This window comes from Panthera onca, chromosome D4 (assembly GCF_046562875.1).
Source record: "Panthera onca isolate mPanOnc1 chromosome D4, mPanOnc1 haplotype 2, whole genome shotgun sequence".
In the NCBI taxonomy this organism is placed as follows: domain Eukaryota; kingdom Metazoa; phylum Chordata; class Mammalia; order Carnivora; family Felidae; genus Panthera; species Panthera onca.
In genome coordinates, this window is record NC_138351.1 from 4,732,804 (window position 1) to 4,755,174 (window position 22,371).

A 22,371-nucleotide genomic window follows, 5' to 3' on the forward strand; every position below is an offset into this window, starting at 1 on the left:
GTATACCTCCATATGGAGGATTTTATAAGCAGTCTTAATAAGTAGAAAGTTTTTAATGTTGGAAGCTATGATAAACAATGAGGTGTATATTTTAGGTGTTTACCTTTCCTGAAACGGAATGATGGAAAGATAATTTTATTGCTAGATCTTTGTCTCAGAGACAACTCACGTTAGCCTTCTCCAGGCTCATATTGAAAAATCTAAGTGCAGGTCTGATTTCTCTGTTTTTTTATTTTATATATTTTTTTAATTTCTTTTAACGTTTATTAATTTTTGAGACAGAGAGAGACAGAGCATGAACGGGGGAGGGGCAGAGAGAGAGGGAGACACAGAATCGGAAGCAGGCTCCAGGCTCTGAGCCGTCAGCCCAGAGCCCGGTGCGGGGCTTGAACTCACGGACCGCAAGATCGTGACCTGAGCTGAAGTCGGACGCTCAACCGACTGAGCCACCCAGGCGCCCCTATTTTATATTTTTTTAATGTTATTTATTTTTGAGAGATGGAGACAGAGCATGAGCAGGGAGGGGCAGACAGGGAGGGAGACACAGAATCCGAAACAGGGCTCCAGGCTCCAAGCTGTCGGCCCAGAGCCGAACACAGGGCTGGAACCCAGGACCATGAGATCATGACCCGAGGCGAAGTCAGATGCTTAGCCGACTAGCCACGCAGGTGCCCCTGATTTCTCTGTTGTTGTTGTTGGTTTTTTTAGTTTTAATATGTATTTATTTATTTTGAGAGAGCACAAGCAGGGGAGGGGCAGAGACAGAGCCAGAGACAGAGAATGAGAATCTCAAGCAGGCCCCCTACTCAGTGTGAAGTCCGATGCGGGGCTCAAACTCACAAACTGCGAGATCATGACCTGAGCCGAAGTCAAGAGTCAGACACTTAAGCAACTGAGCCACCCAGGCACCTCTGATTTCTCTGTTTTTACACCAAAGACTTCTTTGTCGGGTGTCACTCATGCAGCACACAGCGTGTCCGTCATTATTCTCCAAAACCCTTGTGCTAAGGTATGTTTTGGAATCCTGGATTTTCCGCAATTTAGAATTCAACTTTGGAATCTCACGGTCGGCACTGAGCAAAAGGTTTCTCCGAATCTAGAAAGGTCTGTGTGCACGCTGCCGCCATGTTGGCGACTCCGCTGGACAGCACCTTGTAATCTTACCCGTTCGGCTGTCTGCACCAACAGACTGACTCGTCTGCCCCAGTGGAATAAACAGACTATAAATAGCCGTGTGTCCGTCTAGGGCAGATGTTGTCACTAAGCGAGGTTCCCTAAAACTTACCTCAAGACCGTGTTTTTCAGAGCGTTTTCGCGTTAGGACTCAGGGACCCTACAAGCCTCCTTGGTGCTACCGTTTACTTTTGAAAATAAATTGCATTTCTACTGTCCAGTAACTCACATCTCCTGCAATTCAATGGGAAGTTTCCCCTTTTCGGGAAGCCTGAAACAGCAAGACCGAGCTGAAGTTTCAGCGATAGCTCTCACGGTGTAGATCCAAGGGAGAAGAGGACGTTTCAGCCTTGCTGATAAACCGTTCTCCAACAGCAAGTATTCTGGCAGCCGATGATGTTAGAGCGAGAACACACAGTGCGGCCACCCTGTGTCGCTGAAGTGTGTTTCCTGTTCTCTTCACAGCTGGCTCGCTCTCCGTCCCTTATCTGCGCCTGAAGGATGGCAGGGCACTTTTACAATCCAAGCTAATTTTTGCTTTCTCAACTGTCACTGTATAGATTTTTTTTTTTTTTCCAACGGCCCCGGATCCTCACCTCCTTTCCCCTCACCTCCCTCCCCCAATCGCAAGTTTCGACATTTTATTCCATTTCTGTTTTTTTTTAATGTTTATTTTTAAGAGAGAGAGAGACAGAGCATGAACGGGGGAGGGGCAGGGAGAGAGGGAGACACAGAATCCGAAGCGGGCTCCAGGCTCCAAGCTGTCAGCACAGAACCCGACTCGGGGCTTGAACCCGCAGACTGAGAGATCATGACCTGAGCTGAAGTCGGACGCTTAACCGACTGAGCCACCCAGGCGCCCCGAGAATTTTTTTTTTTAAATGGTCACATGCTGAACTTTTTTTTTTCTCCTTGGACTTGACATTGTCTCAAGTTGATCTTTGTCACTTGGCAAATAGATTTTTGTTTTGTCTTGCTTTTGACCGAGGCATTGTGGGAAGATTAATACAAAACTAGAGAGCGGATATTCAAGGAAAACTTCATTCATTCATTTCGATGATCTAATAGCAGGGACACATTCTATGAGCTTGCAGTTTTGCCTGACAAAGTGTTAGCTTGCGTCCACTGGCGCTGCCTTTGACCTTTAATTACGTAAGTTTTGCCCGATGAATCTTGAAAGGTGGTTGGATTGGAATCACAGTCACAATTAGCCAAAGCCAAAGATACCAGTAGGAAAAAGACTATTTGGGGTCATATTACAGTGGGTTTAACAAATCAAAAATGACTCTGTCTTGATTCTTCCATTTCTGGAAACCACCAGAAATGGTTTCTGGAGGCTACCAAGGGCTGCTGGTGGGAGGAAGAGGTAAGTAGTGAGGGGAGAGCAGTGACGCCCCAGTTCCTAAGGAGGGTGGGCAACAGCTTCTGTGACAGATGGTATCTGGTGAGTAGCATCCACTGGCCTGGGGTACCTGCTCTGACACTGGGGTCCTGGCTCCTGAAGCCGGAGAAGGCACCACCCCTCCGTGCTGTGCTGGAGCCCTGGCGGGGGCCTGGGACAGAAGGGCCCGGAGCTCCCTGCTTGGCCCGCTGGATGAGAGAGGCTTCATCTGGACTCAGGCTGAGCCAGCAACAGCACCCCAAGGCTGGTGTCAGGGTAAGTGAGGCCCAGGCCCAGGCGTGGTCAGGACAGTCAGTGGGCAGAGTGGGGAGGGATGGCCGAGGGCCCAGAGCTTAGTTTTGGGAAGAGCCACCATTTAGATATTGGCTTGTTTGTCTATGCTGTGCGTGGGCTGCAAAGGGCATCTGAATGTCCAACATGTGACCTTCACTGTCCCACTACAGCTGTGTGTCAGAACTGGGAAATCTTCATTCTGCTCTGGTCCGTCTGATAATTTCTTAACGCTGTTTCTGCCGACTTGTCACAGTTTAGGTGTGACTAGAGTTGAGTTTGGTTTTTATTAAATTCTCGTTTATAGCAGTACGTTCCCACCCTCTAGTGCTGTTCCCCAAAGCAATCCTTTTCATCTTTTTGGCTATTTCTTCTAGAACTTTCCACCACGTTTCCTGACAATAGGCTCATTTGTTCTTTGGTTTTGATGTATCAGTTCTAGACTGTGTCTGCCAGCTTCCTGCTGTGAGAAGGGAGCCCTGGGCCTTCCCAGACCACCACCCATGACAGTCGTGCAGTCATTTGGGGTGAAGAAGCCTATTTGGTATTTATTGTGATGATACTTACTGCTAAAGCAAGGTGTGCGATATAGTTCCAATTTATTGCCCTTGGTTGTTTTTCCTGGGCGAACGATTGCTTTTGTGTTCTCCCGGTTGGCTCTGTGCCTGTTACAATGGTCTCCCCAACTCTCCGACACAAAACTCACCGCGCCCCCCTCGCTTTCTCACTGTGTCAAATATACCAAGCAATCGATCAGTTCCACTTTTCTTTTTTCCTGGAGCCTTTCTCGTTCTCGCCAGAGTCTGATGGTTTTTCTTCAGCCCCGCCACACACGTATCAGAAGCCTGCGGTGGGAAGGTGGTTGACTAAATACATTTTCTTTTTTTTTTTTTTTTTTTTTTTTAATTTTTTTTTTTTCAACGTTTTTAATTTATTTTTGGGACAGAGAGAGACAGAGCATGAACGGGGGAGGGGCAGAGAGAGAGGGAGACACAGAATCGGAAACAGGCTCCAGGCTCCGAGCCATCAGCCCAGAGCCTGACGCGGGGCTCGAACTCACGGACCGCGAGATCGTGACCTGGCTGAAGTCGGACGCTTAACCGACTGCGCCACCCAGGCGCCCCGACTAAATACATTTTCTACAAAGTGTCTGTCAGACCTTTGCTCTACCGTTTGGGGTCTTAACACACCTCTTATCAGTGTCACATACAGTTTACCCATTATAAATCCCTCGTCATAATTGTGGAAAACATTTCCTTGGAAATTTTATTTCTATTATGTATTTCATACGTATATATGATATATGTTATATATTACACGTATACATATATAATATATAATAAATATGTGTATACGATGAGATAATATATGTCGTAACTCCAATGTGATAGTTGTCGTCTACATTTTAGGTCAGTCTCCACACCACCTCTGTATTGGCTCTGACACTGATGTTTTATTATCCAGTTGATGAGCATATATGTATTTTCCTGGGAATGGGGAGCCCACGGCACTTTTTTCAGATGCCTGGTCTGGATCCCTTGGTCCCGAAACAGGTGCCATGTGACCTTAAATGGTGTTCCCAGGGAAGCTTTCTTTGCCCAAGTCGTGCGGTGTCGGATGGGATATGGTTGAGCAGGCAGGTCGCTGTTATGGGTGTGGAGCCGTGGTACAGGGAGCGTGTGCGGGGAGGGCACCTGCCGGCCCTCTCACACGTCCGTGGCCGTGGGATGCGTTGGTTCCTTGAGCATCCTGGGGATCGGGGCTCCTGGGTCCCCTTTGTGAAATGATTGGCGGCCTCCTGCCGCCCCTTTACAAGATCTCAGGCTTTGCTTGGGTGGAGGCAGAATGCTGTGGTTATCTTAACCTCAAGTGTTGAGAATGTTTGGATCACTTGATTGCTATGATGCCTCAGAGTCACGGCCACTGAGTATTTTTATCAGCAGCGGTTGAGGGTAGGTAGGGGTCCAAAGTTCCTCTCGGTTCAAGTCTCATTGTTTTTAAGCTTTTGTTTCGATCTCTGTGAATAGAACGACCACAGGGGGGTTCACTGAGATGTACCACGGAGCCACGTGGGTAGCCTCCATACCTGGCCCGTGGTTGGGACTCAGATGACCACCACGGCCACTCCCACGAGGCCGGCTCTAGGAATGTGTTCCTACAGTCTGGGGCCAGACTAATAATAGCACTCCCAAATGGGTCACGGGTGAATAAGCACGATTTCGTTAGTAATTTATTTTTTTATTTGAGAGAGAACAAGAGAGCAGAGCAGCAGAGGGAGAGAGAGAGAATCCTAAGCAGGCTCCACGCTCGGCATGGAACCCGGTGTGGGGTTCGATCCCGCCACCCAGGGATCATGACCTGAGCCGAAGTCAAGAGTCAGATGCTTAACTGACTGAGTCACCCAGGTGCGCCCCCAAATACTATTTCTGAAGTTAGTTTCTCTGACCTCCTAGTTGGGAGAACCTTCTGGCATTTTTAAGTTTCTCTGACCTCCAAGTTGGGAGAACCTTCTAGCGTTTTCTAAGGTGGTAAATGCAGAACATGCACGGGTATGTGTCCATCAGGGAGAAATTCAGAAAAGACCGGGACCAGTAACCCCTGTGTGACCAGCACCCTCTGTGGGGAGGGCAGCCTAGTGTGTTTGCCTCCAGCCTTCGGTCCTCTGAGCGTGTGTGTGTGTGTGTGTGTGTGTGTGTGTGTGTGGTTCTTAGCACCAGTATCATTCTGCAACTTTCTTGTTTTAATCGACAACATGCCGAAGAGTGAAGAGGTCTTCCTATCCGTGATCATTGTGTTTTATTCCACAGATTGGAAAATATGATCATTTACTGATAGACATTCAGGGTTCCCCCCCCCCCCGCTAATTTTTGATATTTGATTATTAGCACATCGCCTCTAACCAACCGAGCTAGCTGGCCGCCTAATTTTTGACATTATAAACAAAGCTGCAGTGACTGCACTTCTTCATTCTTGTTTCCCCCCTCTTTTGCCCTTTGAATTGTGTTTCACAGAACCATCAAGTGGCTCGAGAAAGGTCTTCGCCCTGTCCATCCTGTTATCAAGTCCATCTATCGAAGCTCTTATATTGCAGCAAGCAGGTGGTTAGTTTCCAAGGAATATAGTCAATCCTTTATTTTTTTAATGATACCTTCAGTGTTTGTGGTGTTTCTTACGGGTTCCAGTGTGGACATTCTCTTCTTGCTGTGTGGCCTCTGTCTTCCTTTGGCATGGGCTCATCTGTTGGCTCATTTTGTGCCTCTCCTGTATGCAGGGTGAGCTTTCCTGCTGTGCTTGGTGATCCTAGGATGTGGCTGGTCTTTTTTTTCCCCCCCCAAGGTGGCCTAGGAGTTCGTCTTCTGAGTCCGCGTTTGTTCTGTGGCTCTTTCCTAGCCTGTCCCCGCGAGATAGGAGGGGTGAGGTATGCACGGGGCAGGGGGAGGCAGGAACCAGCGTGTGGGGTGCAGGGGCGCTCTGTCCTTCTCGGATGTGGTCGTGCCCTGCCTCTCTGAATGCGTGGCTTTCCTGCAGAGACTGCTCAGCAGGGAAGAGGGGCTGGAGGGGGTTGGGCCGCCTCGTTGCTCTGCTCCCCCCCCCCACCCAAGGCTCTGGCATTCCCCGGACACCATGCCCTTGGGCCTTCTCCCAGCTCCCAGCCTGCCCCTGCTCCCTGCCTGCACGTGGACTGTGGTTTCCGCCTTCGGGCTCGGCCCATCTTGCTCTGTCTCTTGGCCATGGCAGGGGCTTGCCATCTGCCAGCAGCGGGCCGCCTTTACTCCTATCACGGTCATGGACTCAGAGTCTGCGTGACAGTTTTAATGGTGTTTCTTTCCTTTCTCTGCCTCTGTAGCTGCTGCGTATGCTCAAAGAGGAACTCACCACTTCCTTTTTTTGTTGTTAGCCACCCCAATCAGCTGATGGTCATAGCTATGTGAGGACGTGACAGCGAGGAGGAGGAAGGAGAGGAGCACGCCAGGGCAGGGCTGGATGACAGGCCTGGGGCTCCTTCGGTGTGGCCTGTGGCCCTGGGAGCGGGGCCAGGCAGCCTGGAGCTCAGGCAGGGAGTGTGTCCCAGCAGAGGGCTGAGCTGTGGCGTCCATGCTGATTATTGGAACGTGGCCAGCCCGGAAGCGTAACTTTCGCAGACGCACGTTTAAGGATGCACGGGGTGTTAAAATGGAAGGGACCCGGGGGACCATCGGATTCACCTGCTGAGAAGCAGTCAGGCCCAGAGAGCTGACGTGACTTGTCCAGCTGCTCAGGGGTGTTCCTGCATTGCAAAGCCTCAAACGGCTGTGTTGGGAGTCCAGAACTGCGACTGTCACCTGCTGCTCCGACAAGGGATCTGCTGCCGTGCATAGTGAGGGGACGTGGGGTCCTGTCCTGGACACGAGGAGACCCAAGAAGGCAGAGGGAGAGCATGAGCGCAGGGGGCCGTGCTGTTTCTATCTTTATAGCTTTGTGTCGGGAAATTAAGCTCACTCAGTAGGAGTTGGACCAAAAAGTCCTGAATCAATGAGGGGTTAATATGCAAACATCTGATGATTTTACGTTTTGTCTCTTTTCGACACACGGTAAACTCACTTCTAAGTTCACCGTCAGCGTGAACTGGAGCCACGTGGAAGCTTGTCCGAAGGGGCCCGCCAAGCCGCGGTCTATGCCCCAGGCTGCCCCACAAGGGGAGGAATCGCCACGAGCGTGGGGAGGGAAAGTGCGAGGTGTCCTGACGGATGGAACAGAGCAGGCGAGAAAGGACGTTTTCCGGCTCCGTGTTGTCCGATGGTGGCCACATTTGTGACACAGTCGTCTGCCGTGAGAGCGTGCACCCTAGAAAAGAGGCAGAACGTCAGGCAGGGTGCCCGCGAAGGAGCCGCCAGTCTCTGCAAAGACACGGCGGCCAGGTAGTCCTGGCTTATCTCTTCTAAGAAGACTCTGGAAATCGGGTCGGCATCCATCGAGAGAGGAGTGGCATTCCTTTGCTACGGTTGCCCAAACAGAGGAGGCGAAAGGTGGTGGTTTAAACAGTTCTGGAGGCCAGAGGTCTGAGACCAGAGTGCCTGCAGGACGGGTTTGTCCCGGGCCTGTGTCTTTGGCTTGTGGATGGTGTCCTCTCCCTGTGTCCTCATACCTTCTTCCCTCTGGGTGTGTGTCTGTGTCTTAATTTCCCCTTTTTATGAGGAAACCAGTCACATTGGATAGGGCCCTCCATAATGGCTTCATGCGAACGTAATCACCCCTGTACAGACTGTTTCCAAATAAAGTCTCATTCTGGGTGCTGGGGGTTTAGAACCTCAACATAGGAATCTGTGGGACATGTCGGGTCCGTCATCACAGGGGGTCAAGTGAAGTCTGGCCCCTCATCACGGTGGCCTTGTACGCTGGGGTCAAGAGCACGAGGGGACTCTCCGGGCCTGGCCTCGGAGAGGCGTGGGAGCCACCTGAGGTGCGTGTTGCAGACAGATGGTTCCAGAACATTGTGTCCACATGCACCAAACAAAGCTAAGCAAGTTGAAATGCCTAAGTTACCATTTTTCTTCCACCTTGAGATTCGCAAAAAGAAAGAAAGAAAGAAAGAAAGAAAAGAAAAGAAAAGAAAAGAGAAAAAAGAAACTTAGGGACACAATGCAAAACGGGGGTGGAAAGGAGAGACAGGAGCCACAGGATGTAAGGGCACAGGTGCAGGGGATAGTGGAGAAACCAGCCCGAATTACACGTGGGATGGTCCTGGGAGGCACGAGGCACATCTCCCATCCAGGAAGGGGACATGGGGTATTAGTGTTCTTGGGAAAGCTTTACTTTTTGTACCAAAATAAGTTCCAGGCTGAGCAAAGAATAAAAATAGAACAGCAGGAGGGGCACCTCAGTGACTCAGTCGGTTAAGCATCTGACTTCCGCTCAGGTCATGATGCTCACAGTGTGTGGGTTCGAGCCCTGCGTTGGGCTCTGTGCTGACAACTTGGAGCCTAGAGCCTGCTTTGGATTCTGTCTCTCTCTGTCCTTCCTCTGCTCACTTTCTCTCTCTCTCTCAAAAAAAAATTATATATATAAATATATTTATATATTTATTTATATATATAAATATATTTATATATATTTATATATATATAAATATATTTATATATATTTTTATACATATATATTTATATATATATGGCAGGAAGATAGTAGAAGGACTAAAAGAAAAACTCAGGTGCATTTTTAAATAATTATGGTGCGAAGAAGGCCTTTCTAAATAGGATAGAAAATACAAAACCAAGAAAAAGGTGAATGAGTATGATTTCCTAAAATTTTAAGCAAGTCCCTGTAGGTATGAAAAAATATATAAATAAGTGGCAAAAAAAAAAAAAAAACCCGTGACATATATTTACATGCAATGCCTGAGGTGTGGGCCTGATAGCCTTGATACGCAGTGAGTTCCTTCCAGTCCACGAGAAAAATGAACACAGTCCGGTAGAAACCTCAGTCAAGGAAACAAACAAGCAGTTAAAAAAAGCGAAGGAAAAGTGCATGGACATGCCCTGCATGTCTGCAGTGAGTGTTGACTGAAGGGTTAGCTCTGTGACAGGTGTGGGGAGGACAGGACGCTGGCACAGGTGAGCACTGGCAGGGTGGTCGGGCGTCGTCTTCTGAAATTTAAAGTGTGCATGTGCTTTAGCTCAATAGTGTCACTTTTGGGAACTTACTACACATATAAATCGACAGAAGTGAAGCAATGTATACGCATACAGTAATTCGTTGCAACGGTTCATTTTGTAATAGCAAAAAAAAAAAAAAAAAACAACAGGAAAGGAAAAAAAGAAATACGTATCAGGAAGGGGAGCTGGTTGAATAAATGCTGGTCTGTCCCTGCATCGTCGTCCCTTGTGGCGGTCTTTTGAAAAATGTGGCATCTTGTGCGAGCCCTGCTCGGACCCTGGAGTCTGTTTCGGATTCTGTGTCTCCCTCTCTATCTGCCCCTCCCCTGCTTGCACTGCGTGTCTCTCTCTCAAAAATAAACATTAAAAAAATTCTTTTTTAAATGTGGAATCTTCGTAAACCAAAATAGAAAGATGTCCAAGGTACCGTTGGTGGAAAAGCAGCATGTAGTATATCACTCTATATTTTTCACAACACGTTCATGCATGGACGGATGTAGGCCACGTTAGTTACTACATACACAAGTCTGCCTCTACAAGTGTGTGTGTGTGTGTGTGTGTGTGTGTGTGTGCGCGCGCGCGCACGTGAAAATATGCTGAGTGTTCTGGAAGCGAAGGCCCCAAACTGTGAGCAGCAGCTGACCTGGGGAGGGCAGTAACATTGGTTTGGAAACAGTGAAATGCACCTTTTCCCTCTGCAGACAGGAGGTTTTGGCATCTACAGCGATCATAATAAAATGAGCAGGTGTGCTTGGGAGAGAGAGCAGCGATAGGACGAGCCTGGAGGAGAGCTCACTCAGAGCAGAACCTTCTGCAGGACTGTCTGGACGCCCGTGTCCAAACGAAGAGGGGGACCTGCAGAGGTTGGCCGGACCCCCGCCCTGTGCCACCGGCCATGACCCAGGCTCGGCTCACCCGCAGGTGCCCGCATAGATTGTTTGGGACGCCGTCTGGCGGGTGACCGTGCCTCTGGACGTTCATGAAAGCTCCCGCCCCTTCCCCAAGCAAGTGCAGCAGCCGAGGTTGAGAACCAGTTCGTAGCACTTCATGGCCCACAGGCACGTCGTCAAAGCCTAGTGCACCTGCCATCAAATTCGAGTTTATTGGTGCACCGCGTATAACGGCAGCCCTGTGTGCCTTTGATGGCAGAGATTCTGGGCGCGTTAGAATGGTGTGCCCCTGCGTGTACATGCGTGTGAGAAAGGGAGGGAGGCAGAGGGCCGGAGGGCTCACCCGCTGTCACACTGCGGACACCCCCTCCATTCCGAACTTGCACCATGAGGTCCGCGCGTCTGGAGTTGGGGGACAAGGGGTGTGAGCCAGAAAGCCCGTGTGCTCCCTGCACGACTGTCTGACCTGTAGGAGGTAAACACACACGAAGTGATTCTCAGAGAAGGAACGGACGCCCCAGACTGATAGAAAAGCTGGCACTCTCCACGTGAGGGCCTTGCACGGCTTCCATTAAAACAGAGAGAGTGAGCCGGGGAGGGTCGGAAAGAGAGACACACAGAGAATCCAAAGCAGGCTCCAGGCTCCGAGCTGTCCACACAGAGCCTGACGCGGGGCTCGAACTCACGAACCGTGAGATCGTGACCTGAGCCGAAGTCAGACGCTCAACCGACTGAGCCCCCCCCAGGGCCCCTGCACGGTTTCCGTTTTCAAGATGACTGGTTAGCATGGTTCTAGAACCCTGTACTCAGTGGGGGTGGTTTTTTCTCATGAGAGCTGGGGCCATGGTTTCTGGGCGTCTGTGGCTTGGCTGTGAGGCCTCACTGGCTGCAGCCAGATGGTGACGTGGGGGCTGCTCTGGCTGTGGGCCGTCTGGGGACAGTCTGCGTCTGTGCCCTTCCGGGTGCTGGTTCCGTCCATCCATGCTCACACGTGGGGCACCGTGCTATACTCACCCCAGGACTCCTCCCGTGCGCCCACGTTTATACTTTCTAATCCAACTTTTAGGACCACAGCATCGACCTGTAAATGCCCAGTTCCCAGAAGCGCTCCTAGAGCCCCTCTCTGGGAGCGGCGTGGTTGGCAGAAGCGTACCAGGCACGTGGGTCTGGATTCCTTCGTTCATGGAAACTTCTTAGGCTCCCGTGAGCTCATCTCCAAAACGAGGCTGAAGTTGCCATCTCCCGGGGCTCGCGGGGCTCAGAGATGCACCGAGCCAGCACCAGCAGCCTGGCTTGCAGAGAGGAGGCTGCCTGCAAAAGGGTGGTGGCTCGGGCCAGGGAAATCATGGAGCCCTCTGTTCGCCTGGCTTGTGGGAAAGGGGTTCTTTTAGGCGCAAAATGATTTTGGAAGACGGTGGGAGGGTCGCAGAAACAAGAGTGGCTCTTACCCAACGGTGGCACTTGACTCCGAAGCAATCCAACGATCCCCTGGTGTCGCGCTTGGGAAACCTGCTGGGTTTTCCCAAGAAACACCCAGGGGATGTGCTTGTTCTCCGGTGCCGTCGTCGGACAAGGACACCCCCTCCGCACGGGGTCACGGCATCACGCCTACCCCGAGGCGCTAAAACACTCATGGTACCATTTTGGCCCCTGTCATGCTCTTTTCAAGTGTCTGCCTGGAGCCACATCGTGGACATAGTTGCGTGCGTGGTGTTTCCAGCGTGGACCCTCCCTTCGTGTATGCCGGGCGGGCTCTGACTGTCCCTTACATTTCGACACGTCACATGGGATTTGGGTACAGTCCATTTTTGATGTTTGGTGTACGTGCTGGGAGTAAAATGTGTCCTGAGGAAGAAGGAACTGGGAGCCCACTTCCCGGAGGTGAATTGTTAAGATGATTCCCGACAGTCCTGTCACTTGCGTCCTGCTCCACCGCTGACACGTGACCCAGGGGAGGACAGAAGGCCTTCCTGCAGCTTCCCTGCCTCGGAGCTAGAGACGTGCGTTCCCTACACCGCCACCAGCCACGTGTGGCCACGTGTGCTTCAAGTACCGAGAGGGAAATAAAATGTGAAAATCGGTCCTCAGCCAGACTTTAAGATCAGTAGCCACACGTGGCTTGTCACTCCGAGTGGGGGGCAGAGTCGAACAGCCTTTCCCTCATGGAAGCGAGGTCTAGAACTCCGAGCTGTTCCTTCCTGGAGTCAGGGGAACACAAGCTTCTACCCCCGCTGCCAGGGCCGCTGCCGTGGGGAGTGGATTGGAACCCTTGCCGCTTTTCCACCTGTGAGCACGGTGCCTCCCGTTTCCTTAAATGGCTCTGACCCTGCGAAGTGACAGTGACCCCAAGACGCCCACATCCTTCGGATGAGACCCCCGAGTCTTGTCCACAGGATCTGGCCTGGCCCTTTCCTCTGCAATAGTGACATCACCTACTCAACACAAAAGCGTTCACCAAAACACTCATCACACACGTGCATATAGCACACGCATCGGGCATGTGCACGTAAGCATACGCACATATGCACGCACCACACGGGCATACACACATGGACACGCCACCCGCACAAGTGCATGCACACACACACACACACACACACACACACACACATACACACACACAAAACCCTGGAGAAGGTTACTGACTGACGTGTCCTTGGGTTAAGCACTCTTGGTTCGATATGGTTTCTGGAAAAATAAACTAGTTTCTTGTTCAAGAGGATTTTCAGGTAACGGAGAAAACCTTTGTACTTGTTCATTTCCCTGCGGTTAAAAAAAAAAAAAATCCAACATCATTTTCTCAAAATATTTGGAATGCGAGGCGGGCATCCTGGGGCGGCGGCTGCGGACCCGGGGACTGCTCAGGTGACCGTGCTGCCAGGTGGGACGGCCCCAGCGGGGCGCCCACCCCGCCTCCCCCTCCGTCTGTGCAGTTTGTCTGTTTCTGGGGTTCCCGTGCTGCTGAACTTGGCCAGAGATAAGGCAGCCTGCGAGCAGTATTTCGGAAGGGTTTGGGAATTCTAGAACTTCCTTTCATGATTCAGCCTGTGGTCAGGAAGCCTAGCAACACATGTTTCCTAAATTTAGCTTGCAGGCCTGGCCACACGCATGCGCCCCCCCCCCCCCCCACCAGGGACGGCCAAGGGCAAGGTGCCTCACCTGAATCGCTGTGTTCATGGGGCCGATGTGGGTGAGATGCTCCTCGCTGCACGCCTTTTCCCGGATGCCGCCTGCACATCACCTCGTTAGATTTCGGAGCAAAGCGGATTGTTTCCTCTACCTCCCCAGCCGTGTTACTGCTCTCTCCCATGGCCGGCTCTGTCTACATCAGCGTGGGGCTCCAGAACCTTTCATCCAAAGCAGCGATGCCCCCCCATCCCTGCCTGGCCACGCGGGGCACCAGGAAGAGCTCTCAAACAGTCCGGACATCTGGGCCCCAGCCTTGGAGCTTCTGAGTCATCTGGGGCTAGAACTCCATCACCAGGCACTATTAAAAAAAAAAAAAAAAAAAGAATCACCCAGGCTATTCTAAGCTGTAGTCAGGGTGGAGAATCTCGGTTCTGGTCTAGAACTTTCTTTGCTGTGCTAATCCAGCTTGCTCAGGAAGGCAGACCGCATAGCCTCAGTGCATGAGGACACCTAGGCAGGGCAGGGCTGGTGTCAGGGGGTGGGGGGAGCAGGGCATCTGCACCGCTCAGAAACGCCCGGAGAGATCGCAAAGCAGGTGTCGAGAAGGTGATGTAGACACCCCTGCTCGGGCCTTCTGATTCTCGGGGGAGGCGTCCTAAGCTCCCTGCCCACAGCGCGCCAGCCCCCAGCCCGACTGGCCCGCGTGTCCCTCGGGGCGGGCTCCCATCCTTGGGCCTGGAAGGCGGCCGGGGAGACGGCTGAGATCATTCACCCCTCCTCACTGATAGGCTCCCGGGTGAGAGAGTCCAGGCAGAAGGTCCTCTCGTTTCTGGAAATTTACTTTCGTTAAAGCTCTGAACATGCGTCCCACCCCTTCGGCCAGCATCTCTGGTCAGGAAGGCTGATCTTGCGTCTTTGGGGTCTCTGTTGTCCTTCTTCCGTTCTCGTGCTACATTCCCTCACGTTTTGTTGATTTGCCTTTTCACCGTCTTCGAGCGACTCCACTCTGTCCATCACTGTCTTCACAGCTGAGGGCCTGCTCTCTTTCCTGCTTCCCGTGCCTCTTCCGGCTTATTTCTGGCGGCTGTCCTTGCCTCCCCGTCTCCTCCACTAGCTTTCGTGTCTCCGGTTCAAGCTACTGCTTTAACTGCGGGATTATTCCATGAAGTCCTTTGATTCCACAGCCATACGTGTGGCCATGATGTTGTCAGCCCCTTGGGCCGTTCTAGGGAATGTTCTTTATATGCCTGCCCCCTGTCTCTCCTATTGCTGGTCACCTTTATTGTTTTAAAGTTTATGTATTGGTTTGAGAGAGAGAGAGAGAGAGAGAGAGAGGAGGAATTGGCTTAATTCAGAATTGGCCATTCAGAATCTCTCCACCCTAAGAAATGGTGGACTCCCCCACTGCTGTGGGGGCCCCAGCTCTCCAGGCTTCGTCTGAGGTCTGTGGTGGGTCCCTTCCTTGACCACCTGCCCTGAGGGTCTTCATGCTCTGGGGATGAGCCTTCACTGCATTGGGCTCTGCTCCCCCCAAGTTGTCGTTTGGGGTTAGAGGTTGTCTGCTAATTCCGTGGCCTTTCTCTTCCTGTTCTTGTTTGGGGTTATTTCAGAGAGGAGGGGGTCATGACCTCTTCACTCTGCCAATGCGCAAACTACCTGATGTTTTGATACTTATCTTATGGAGCAACTTAGAGTGTTTGGCATTTTCGTTAAGTTTCTTCAGGAACAGGTAAGAATACACAGATGAGCTATTCTTAATGACCAAAAAAATTCGTGTGGCGCTATTTGCTCCTGCCAGCCTTTCCGATCTACATGGCCAAACAAGGCTGTTTGCTTGGCTGACTCTTTGATCCGGTCAGCACATTGATTTATTGGCCACTTGCCACCAGCCAGGAACAGTACTAGGTGCTGGGGCTGTAGCAGTAGCCAAGAGCCTTCCCTGCAGTCAGGTTGTTTCTGGTCAGACTGGAGGAAAGAACGGGAGGGGTGCCTGTGTGGCTCAGTTGGTGAAGGGTCCAACTTTGGCCCAGGACATGATCTCATGGTTCGTGGGTTAGAGCCCCGCGTTGGGCTCTGTGCTGACAGCTCAGGGCTTGAAGCCTGCTTCAGATTCTGTGTCTCCCTCTCTCTTTCTACCCCTCCCCTGCTCACACTCTGTCTCTCTCTCCCTAAAAGTAAATAAACATAAGAAAGAAAGAAAGAAAGAAAGAAAGAAAGAAAGAAAGAAAAGGAGAAAGGAAAGGAAAGGAAAGGAGAAAGGAAAGGAAAGGAAAAGAAAGGAAAGGAGAGGGGAGGGGAGGGGAGGGGAGGGGAGGGGAGGGGAGGAAGAACAGGAGCCCCAGGTCTTGATCTGACATGACCTCATTTATTCTTCCTGACAGCCCTCTTTTGGGAAGGAAATTTACAAATACAGACAAGTGCCAACACATTCATAATTAACAAATGTTGCCATTTTTTGCCATTTTACCTATTTTTTTTGCCCTTATTTCTCCTAAAAGAACATTCCAAATAAGGTGAAAGCTATGTCCTTTTTGTGGACAGTAATTTGCCCAAGACCAGAGGGCTGGTGAAGGAGCAGCAGGACTGACAAATCAAGCTCGGGTGCCCTTTGGGGCAAAGGCCGTTCATTCTCTTGTTTACTCTGCTGCACTGATTTATGCACATGATGCTGATCTTGCTGTGTTACCTGGTGGCTCGTCTACAGCAAATATGAACATCTGTTCTAGCAGACCAGACAGACTTGTCGCAGGCCATGGACTTATTTTTGATACATGTATGTAAAACCTATGGTTTTGAAGATGCCAGGAAATTTTTTAGAGCCAACAAATACAGCAAGACGGAGTTATCAGGAGCTAAGACTAATTGAGGTATAAATTTTGCACATATTAGTATCTATCTACTGCCATACTGATTTTTACAATAACCTGTACTTTTCTGTCTCATTTGTGACCATGGATGCCCTTGTGAATATTCTGGAAGTCCCTCAACATGGATAAAGGATGAGGGGTGCCTGGGTGGCTCAGTCGGTTAAACATTGGACCCCTGATCTCAGCTCAGGTCTTGATCTCATGGTCATGAGTTCAAGCCTCGTGGTGGGTTCCTCTCTCAGTGGGAAGCCTACTTAAAAAAACAAGAAAAGGAAAGGAAAGGGAAAGGAAAGAAAAGAAAAGGAAAGAAAAGAAAAAATGGATAAAGGATGAATCTAAGACTTACATATAGCATCTTATAAAAGAACAAGACAGTGCATTGATTAGTTGATGGAAATGTGTGACCACAGACCCCCAGGAACCTAGTCTGTACTTCCCCTAGAAGCAGTGGTTTCTATTCACTAATTCAGTGTTCAGGGTCATTTTTTAGGACATTACCACACACCATGAGAATTGCTGTATTTTGTTTCTTTCTCATATAAATAGGGAAATAATTTTTTTAATTTTTCTTAATATTTACTTCAGAGAGAGAGACAGACAGCACGAGTCGGGGAGGAGCAGAGAGAGGGAGACACAGAATCTGAAGCAGGCTCCAGGCTCTGAGCTATCAGCACAGAGCCCAACACAGGGCTTGAACTCACCAATCATGAGTTCATGACCTGAGCTCAAGTTGGATGCTTAACTGACTGAGCCACCCAGGTACCCCTAGGGTAATAATTTTTTAAAACCAAGTTGGATTTGACTATTTTTGTAGATGACATGATTTTGAAACAAATGAACTATTTTACAATATAGTGAAAAATTTATCTAAGTAAATAAAAAAAATTAAATGCACCCAGAACCTTCTCTACAACAGGCTCTTGTCCAGGGAGAAGATCTTGTCACCACTGTGTCCCCATTGAAAAAGAGGGATTCCTCCTACTCCAGTGCCCTCCTGACGTCTTATGTCACCTGAAGGACAAAAAAAAAAATCACACACCCATGGTTAATGGGGATTAGGCTTCAAGTAAATTACTGGAACAGCAGGCAGGATAGAAAGTGTGGGGCTTGGGAAAAAAAGAAGCCACACCACTGGAGAAAACACTTGTGCAGATCACAGCCTTATGGCCCTGGCTCAGTGAGAGCCTGAGGGTTAGTGTGCTGTTATGGAATGCTCCCCTTCTTTTTAAAAAAAAAAATTAAATGTTTATTTATTTTTGAGAGAGAGAGAGAGAGAGAGAGAGAGAGAGAATAAGTGGGGAAGGGCAGAGAGGGGGAGACATGGAATCCAAAGCAGGCTCCAGGCTCTGAGCTGTCAGCACAGAGCCTGATGCTGGGCTCAAACCCATGAATCAAGAGACCGCGACCTGAGCTGAAGTCAGATGCTCAACTGACTGAGCCCCCCAGGTACCCCAGGAGTGCTCCCCTTCCTTCGTGCCTTGCCTCCAGTGGGGTGTGGTACAATTGTGGATGGCGGGCAGAGGAAAGAACTACAGGACATGCACTCTTCTGAGCAGGAGGGCTCAGGGGAAACCCAAAGGCAATGGGGGACACACAAACAGGGCACAGAAGAATGTGAAGTCTGGCACCTGCAGCTACAGAAATCCTAGGATGGTAATGTAAATCCTCACACTACGAGTCCATTCACCTCAGTTCATATTACCTGATTCAACACGTCTAGGTTTTCAGCAACCAAAAAAACAGGTTGTCAAAAAAAAAAAATCAAAACACTCCAGGTTTCAGCAAAAAAATTACTAGGCATACTAAAAGGGAAGGGAACATACAGTCACCACAACACAGATCCAGAGAACTCACAGAAAGAAAGAAACTAGAGACAGAGAGAAAATCTTGAAAAAAAGCCAGAGAGGGGTGGAGACCCTAAGCACAGAGGAACAGGGGGTGAGAGTTATTTATGGGAGACTTTCTATCATAAACCGTGCAAACCAGAACTTCCCTTTAGAAATATTTTAAATGTTAAAAGAGAAAAAAAACACAAGTGCCAACCTAGAATTTTATATCCAGCTCAAGTATCCTTCAAATGCAAAAGAGAAATAAGGACTTTCTTGGACAAACAAAAGCTAAGAAAATTTGCCACTAGCTGATTGGCCTTACAAAAAAAAATGTAAAAGAAATTTTTCAGACAGAAGGCAAAAGGTATAGATCTGAAAGTTGGATCTGCCCGAAGAATGGAAGAGCATCAGCAAAGGAAAAAATGAAGGTAAAATATAATATTTTCTTATTCTTCATTGATCTAAAAGGCAGGTATTTATTTAAAGTAGTACAAGTAACTGTGTACGGAATGATTCTCACGTGTGAGTGAAATGAATGGTGGTATTGTCACAGATGTTCAGAGGGAAGAACAGGAATGCTGTTAGGAGGTAATTCTACTGAATGTGAAGTGGCATAGTGTCATTTGAAAGTTCGATTTAAAATTTAGGTTTTAAATGTATATTATAAACTCCCGGGCAACACTAAAAATTTTTAAAAGATATGCTGAGAGCATCTACAATGGAATCATGTAAAATGCTTGATTAAAACTGGAGAAAGCAGAAAAAGAGGAGAGTAAAGAGCAAATTCTATGAATAAAAAAGCTACAAACATGTTAGATATCAATCCAATTAAATCAGTAATCGCTTTTAATGCAGATGGTCTAAGTACCCCAGTTAAAGTACAGAGTTTATAAGAGTGGATCAAAAAATGTGATGCACCCGTTGCAAAAACAAAAAACAAACAAAAAAAAACTTATCTTAAATGTAGAGACATATGTGCATTAATACTAAAGGAATGGAGAAAGATAGTCCATGCTAGCACCACTCGAAATAAAGATGGAATAGCTATATTAATTTTCAATAAAACAGGCTTCAGAAAATGGGACCATCAGGGATAAAGAGGAGTGTTACATAACAATAAAGGGATCACTTATCCAAAGAGATAGAACAATTTTAAACATGTATGCACTTAACAAAGGACATCAAAATACACAAGGCAAACACTGATAGCACTGAAAAGAAAATAGGCAAATCCCTTGTTGTAGTTGGAGATCTCCATCACCTTCTGTCAGTAATTGATAGACTAAGTAGGTAGAGAATCAATAACGGTACACGTGACCTGAGCGCCACCTTCCACCCTGTTGATCTACTCAACATTCATAAAATATTCAATCCAACAACAGAAAAATACTCATTCTTCTCAAACTCATATGGAACATTCATCAAGATAGAGAGTGTTCTTGGAAAACGTATGGTAACATAAGTTCTTATGTAATGTGTATGAATCAAAAATAATGTGTAATTTATGTGAATATAAAATAATATAAATTGTGTTCTCAGGATACAATGGAATTAACCTAGAAATCAGTAACAGACCTCTGTAAAATCCCCAAATATTTTTAAATTAAACAACAGACTTCTAAATACTTACTGGGTCAAAGCAGAAGTGTAAAGGGAAAAGTAAAAGTGTTTCCCACAGAATAAAAATAAAAATACCCCTTATCAAAATTTGTGGGATGCAGCCAAAATAGTGCTTAGAAGGAAATTTATAGAGGTAAATGCATCTGTTAGATAAAAGGAAGATGTAAAATCAATAACCTGTGCTTCTACCTTGGAAAACTGCAAAATAAAAGAGAAAATAAAGCCTAAAGCAAGAAGGAGAAAGGAAATAATTAAAACAAGAGCAGAAATCCTTGAAATTGAAAACAGGAAAACAATAGAGAAGACACAAATTACCGGTATCAGAAATAAAAGAGACATCATCACTGCTAATTCTCTGCACATCAAAGAGACAATAACCAAATACTGTGGAAGATTCTGTCCTCACAAATGTGGTGGTGTATATGAAATAGGCTAATTCCTGAAAGTTGCACACTCTTTTCAAGTTAAGTCAATAATAAATAGCCTCCTCCCTACCTGAAAAACAAAAAGCACCATGCTCATATGGTTTCATTGATGAAATATATCATACATTTAAGGAGGAAATTATATCAGTTTTCAACAATTTTCTCTTTCAGAAAGTAGAAGCAGAGGGATGGAGATAACAGTAGGACCTGATGTTTAGGTTAACATAGATACAGATGGATATATAGAGAGAAATACTTCAGATGTGTGTACCTATACAGGTTAGGTATACTTATATGTATACTTTCTCTGTCATCTGAGAGGGTCTAGAGACAGTGACATCCTAGTAGCAGTGAGCACACTTTGTGCCCAGATCTTGGTTTCGAATACCACTCTCAATCCCAAGGAAGAGAGAAATGATAGGCTAGGAGTGGAGTAGGTAACATACTAGAGACACCTGTGGTATCTTTAGCGCCAGAAATAAGGAAATGTCCCCCAACAAAACAAAAACCACAATGATAGAGCCATTTGAAAAGGACAAAGGCGCCAGCTGGAAGGGTACCCAGTGGCCATGCCAGAACAGTGTGAGCAACAGAATAAAGTAGTTTTGGATACACAACTAAATGAATAAATACAATGGTGGGGGGGGGGGGGGGGATAGGCAAGTCTACCCTGCAGAAGAAGTCCAAACAACTTATGAAGATACTCTGCCCTCAAGGAGGTGGAACATACCTCCCCTCGCCCGAAGTGTGGGCTGCACAGAGTTTCTTCCTTCCAAAAGGAGTGGGATGGAAGGGAGGGGGTGGGGGAACAATTTTACAGTGGAGAAACCCAACAGGCACCACTCTTCCAGATGGTGAAGATTAACATTAACGGTGACAGGTGATGTTGAGAGCATGTACCCTCCATCTGATGGGTCAGATGGCACTTTCCCCTGTGGGGTGTCTCTCCCCCAAAACACCCAACTGCGATCTAACCATGGGACAAACATCAGACCACTCAGGTGAGGAACGTTCTACAAACTACCTGAGCAGTATCCCTTGAAACTGTCAAGGTCATTTAAAACAAGGAAGGTCTGAGAACATGTCACTGTCCACAGGTGGCTGAGCAGGCATCAGAACTAAATACAGAGTGGTGTCTTGGGTGGGGTCCTGGCACATAAAAAAGAAGGCATTAGGTAAAAATGAAGGCAATCCAAAGAAAGGAATGAAGTATGAGCTTTAGTTAACAATAATGTGTCTCTGTTGGTTCACTAGTGAGAGGTGTACCGGAGGCATATGAGATGTTAACAGGAGAAAGGTGGGGTATATGGACACTCTGTACTATCTTTGCGATTTTTCTGTAAATCTCAATACATCCTAAAATTTAAAGTTTATTTCAAAAGTAAAAGAAGGGGCGCCTGGGTGGCTAAGGCAAATTAAGCATCCAGCTCTTGGTTTTGGCTCGGGTCATGATCGCCGGGTTTCGTGGGTTTGGGCCCTGAATCGGGCTCTGCGCGGGCAGCACGGAGCCTGCTTTGGGATTCTCTCTCTCTCTCTGCCTCTGTCTGCCCCTCCCCACTCGTGCTGTCTGTCTCTCTCAAAGAAACGAACTTAAAACAATTTTTTTTTAATTTAAAAAACAAGTAAAAGAGACGTATAGATATCATCTCTGCGCTCAGGGAGGCAGGCATTCATCCAGTACTCCTGCTCGGATATGAAGTCAGGACTGTGGTCAGCGCTGCGAAAGAAAGGCATGCGGTTTACCTTGAGGGGGATTGGATGGTCTGGGAGCATCTGAGGGTTCTGCACTGAGAGAGCCCAGTGGGAGCGATAGGGGGGCCAGCTGGTCGGTCCTGAGATGAGAGGGTGGATGGCGGTGGACCAACAGCAGAGAAGTGGAGCGCTCAGGTTTTGTTGGAAGGGTGGGCGTGTTTGGAAGTGTGGCCGGTGAAATGGGTAGACTGACTGATGTGTTGCTTCCGGCAACACAGAGAAGAGAGGGTACTGCCCGGACTTCGATTTTTGTCTTTTGCAGCTACGTGGATGGTGTTGCTGGGCTGGAGTTCTGAGACCTGAGCTTGTGGAATCACAGACTCGCTGGGCCCCAGCCCCCACAGCTGTGATTCGGCAAGTCCCAGTGGGGCCTTGACTTTTC

The 22,371-nt window shown here is 48.4% G+C and overlaps 1 protein-coding gene and 1 long non-coding RNA gene across 3 annotated transcripts in view; both read left to right on the forward strand.

Moving 5' to 3' along the window:
- Nucleotides 1-22,371, forward strand: part of SYK (spleen associated tyrosine kinase) — an 84,162-nt gene that overhangs the window by 1,662 nt on the left and 60,129 nt on the right. The window lies entirely within an intron of this gene.
- Nucleotides 8,999-20,644, forward strand: LOC145713006 (uncharacterized). Its single transcript, XR_014135919.1, has 2 exons — nt 8,999-11,368; nt 11,463-20,644. It is a non-coding gene; the product is annotated as an uncharacterized LOC145713006 (long non-coding RNA).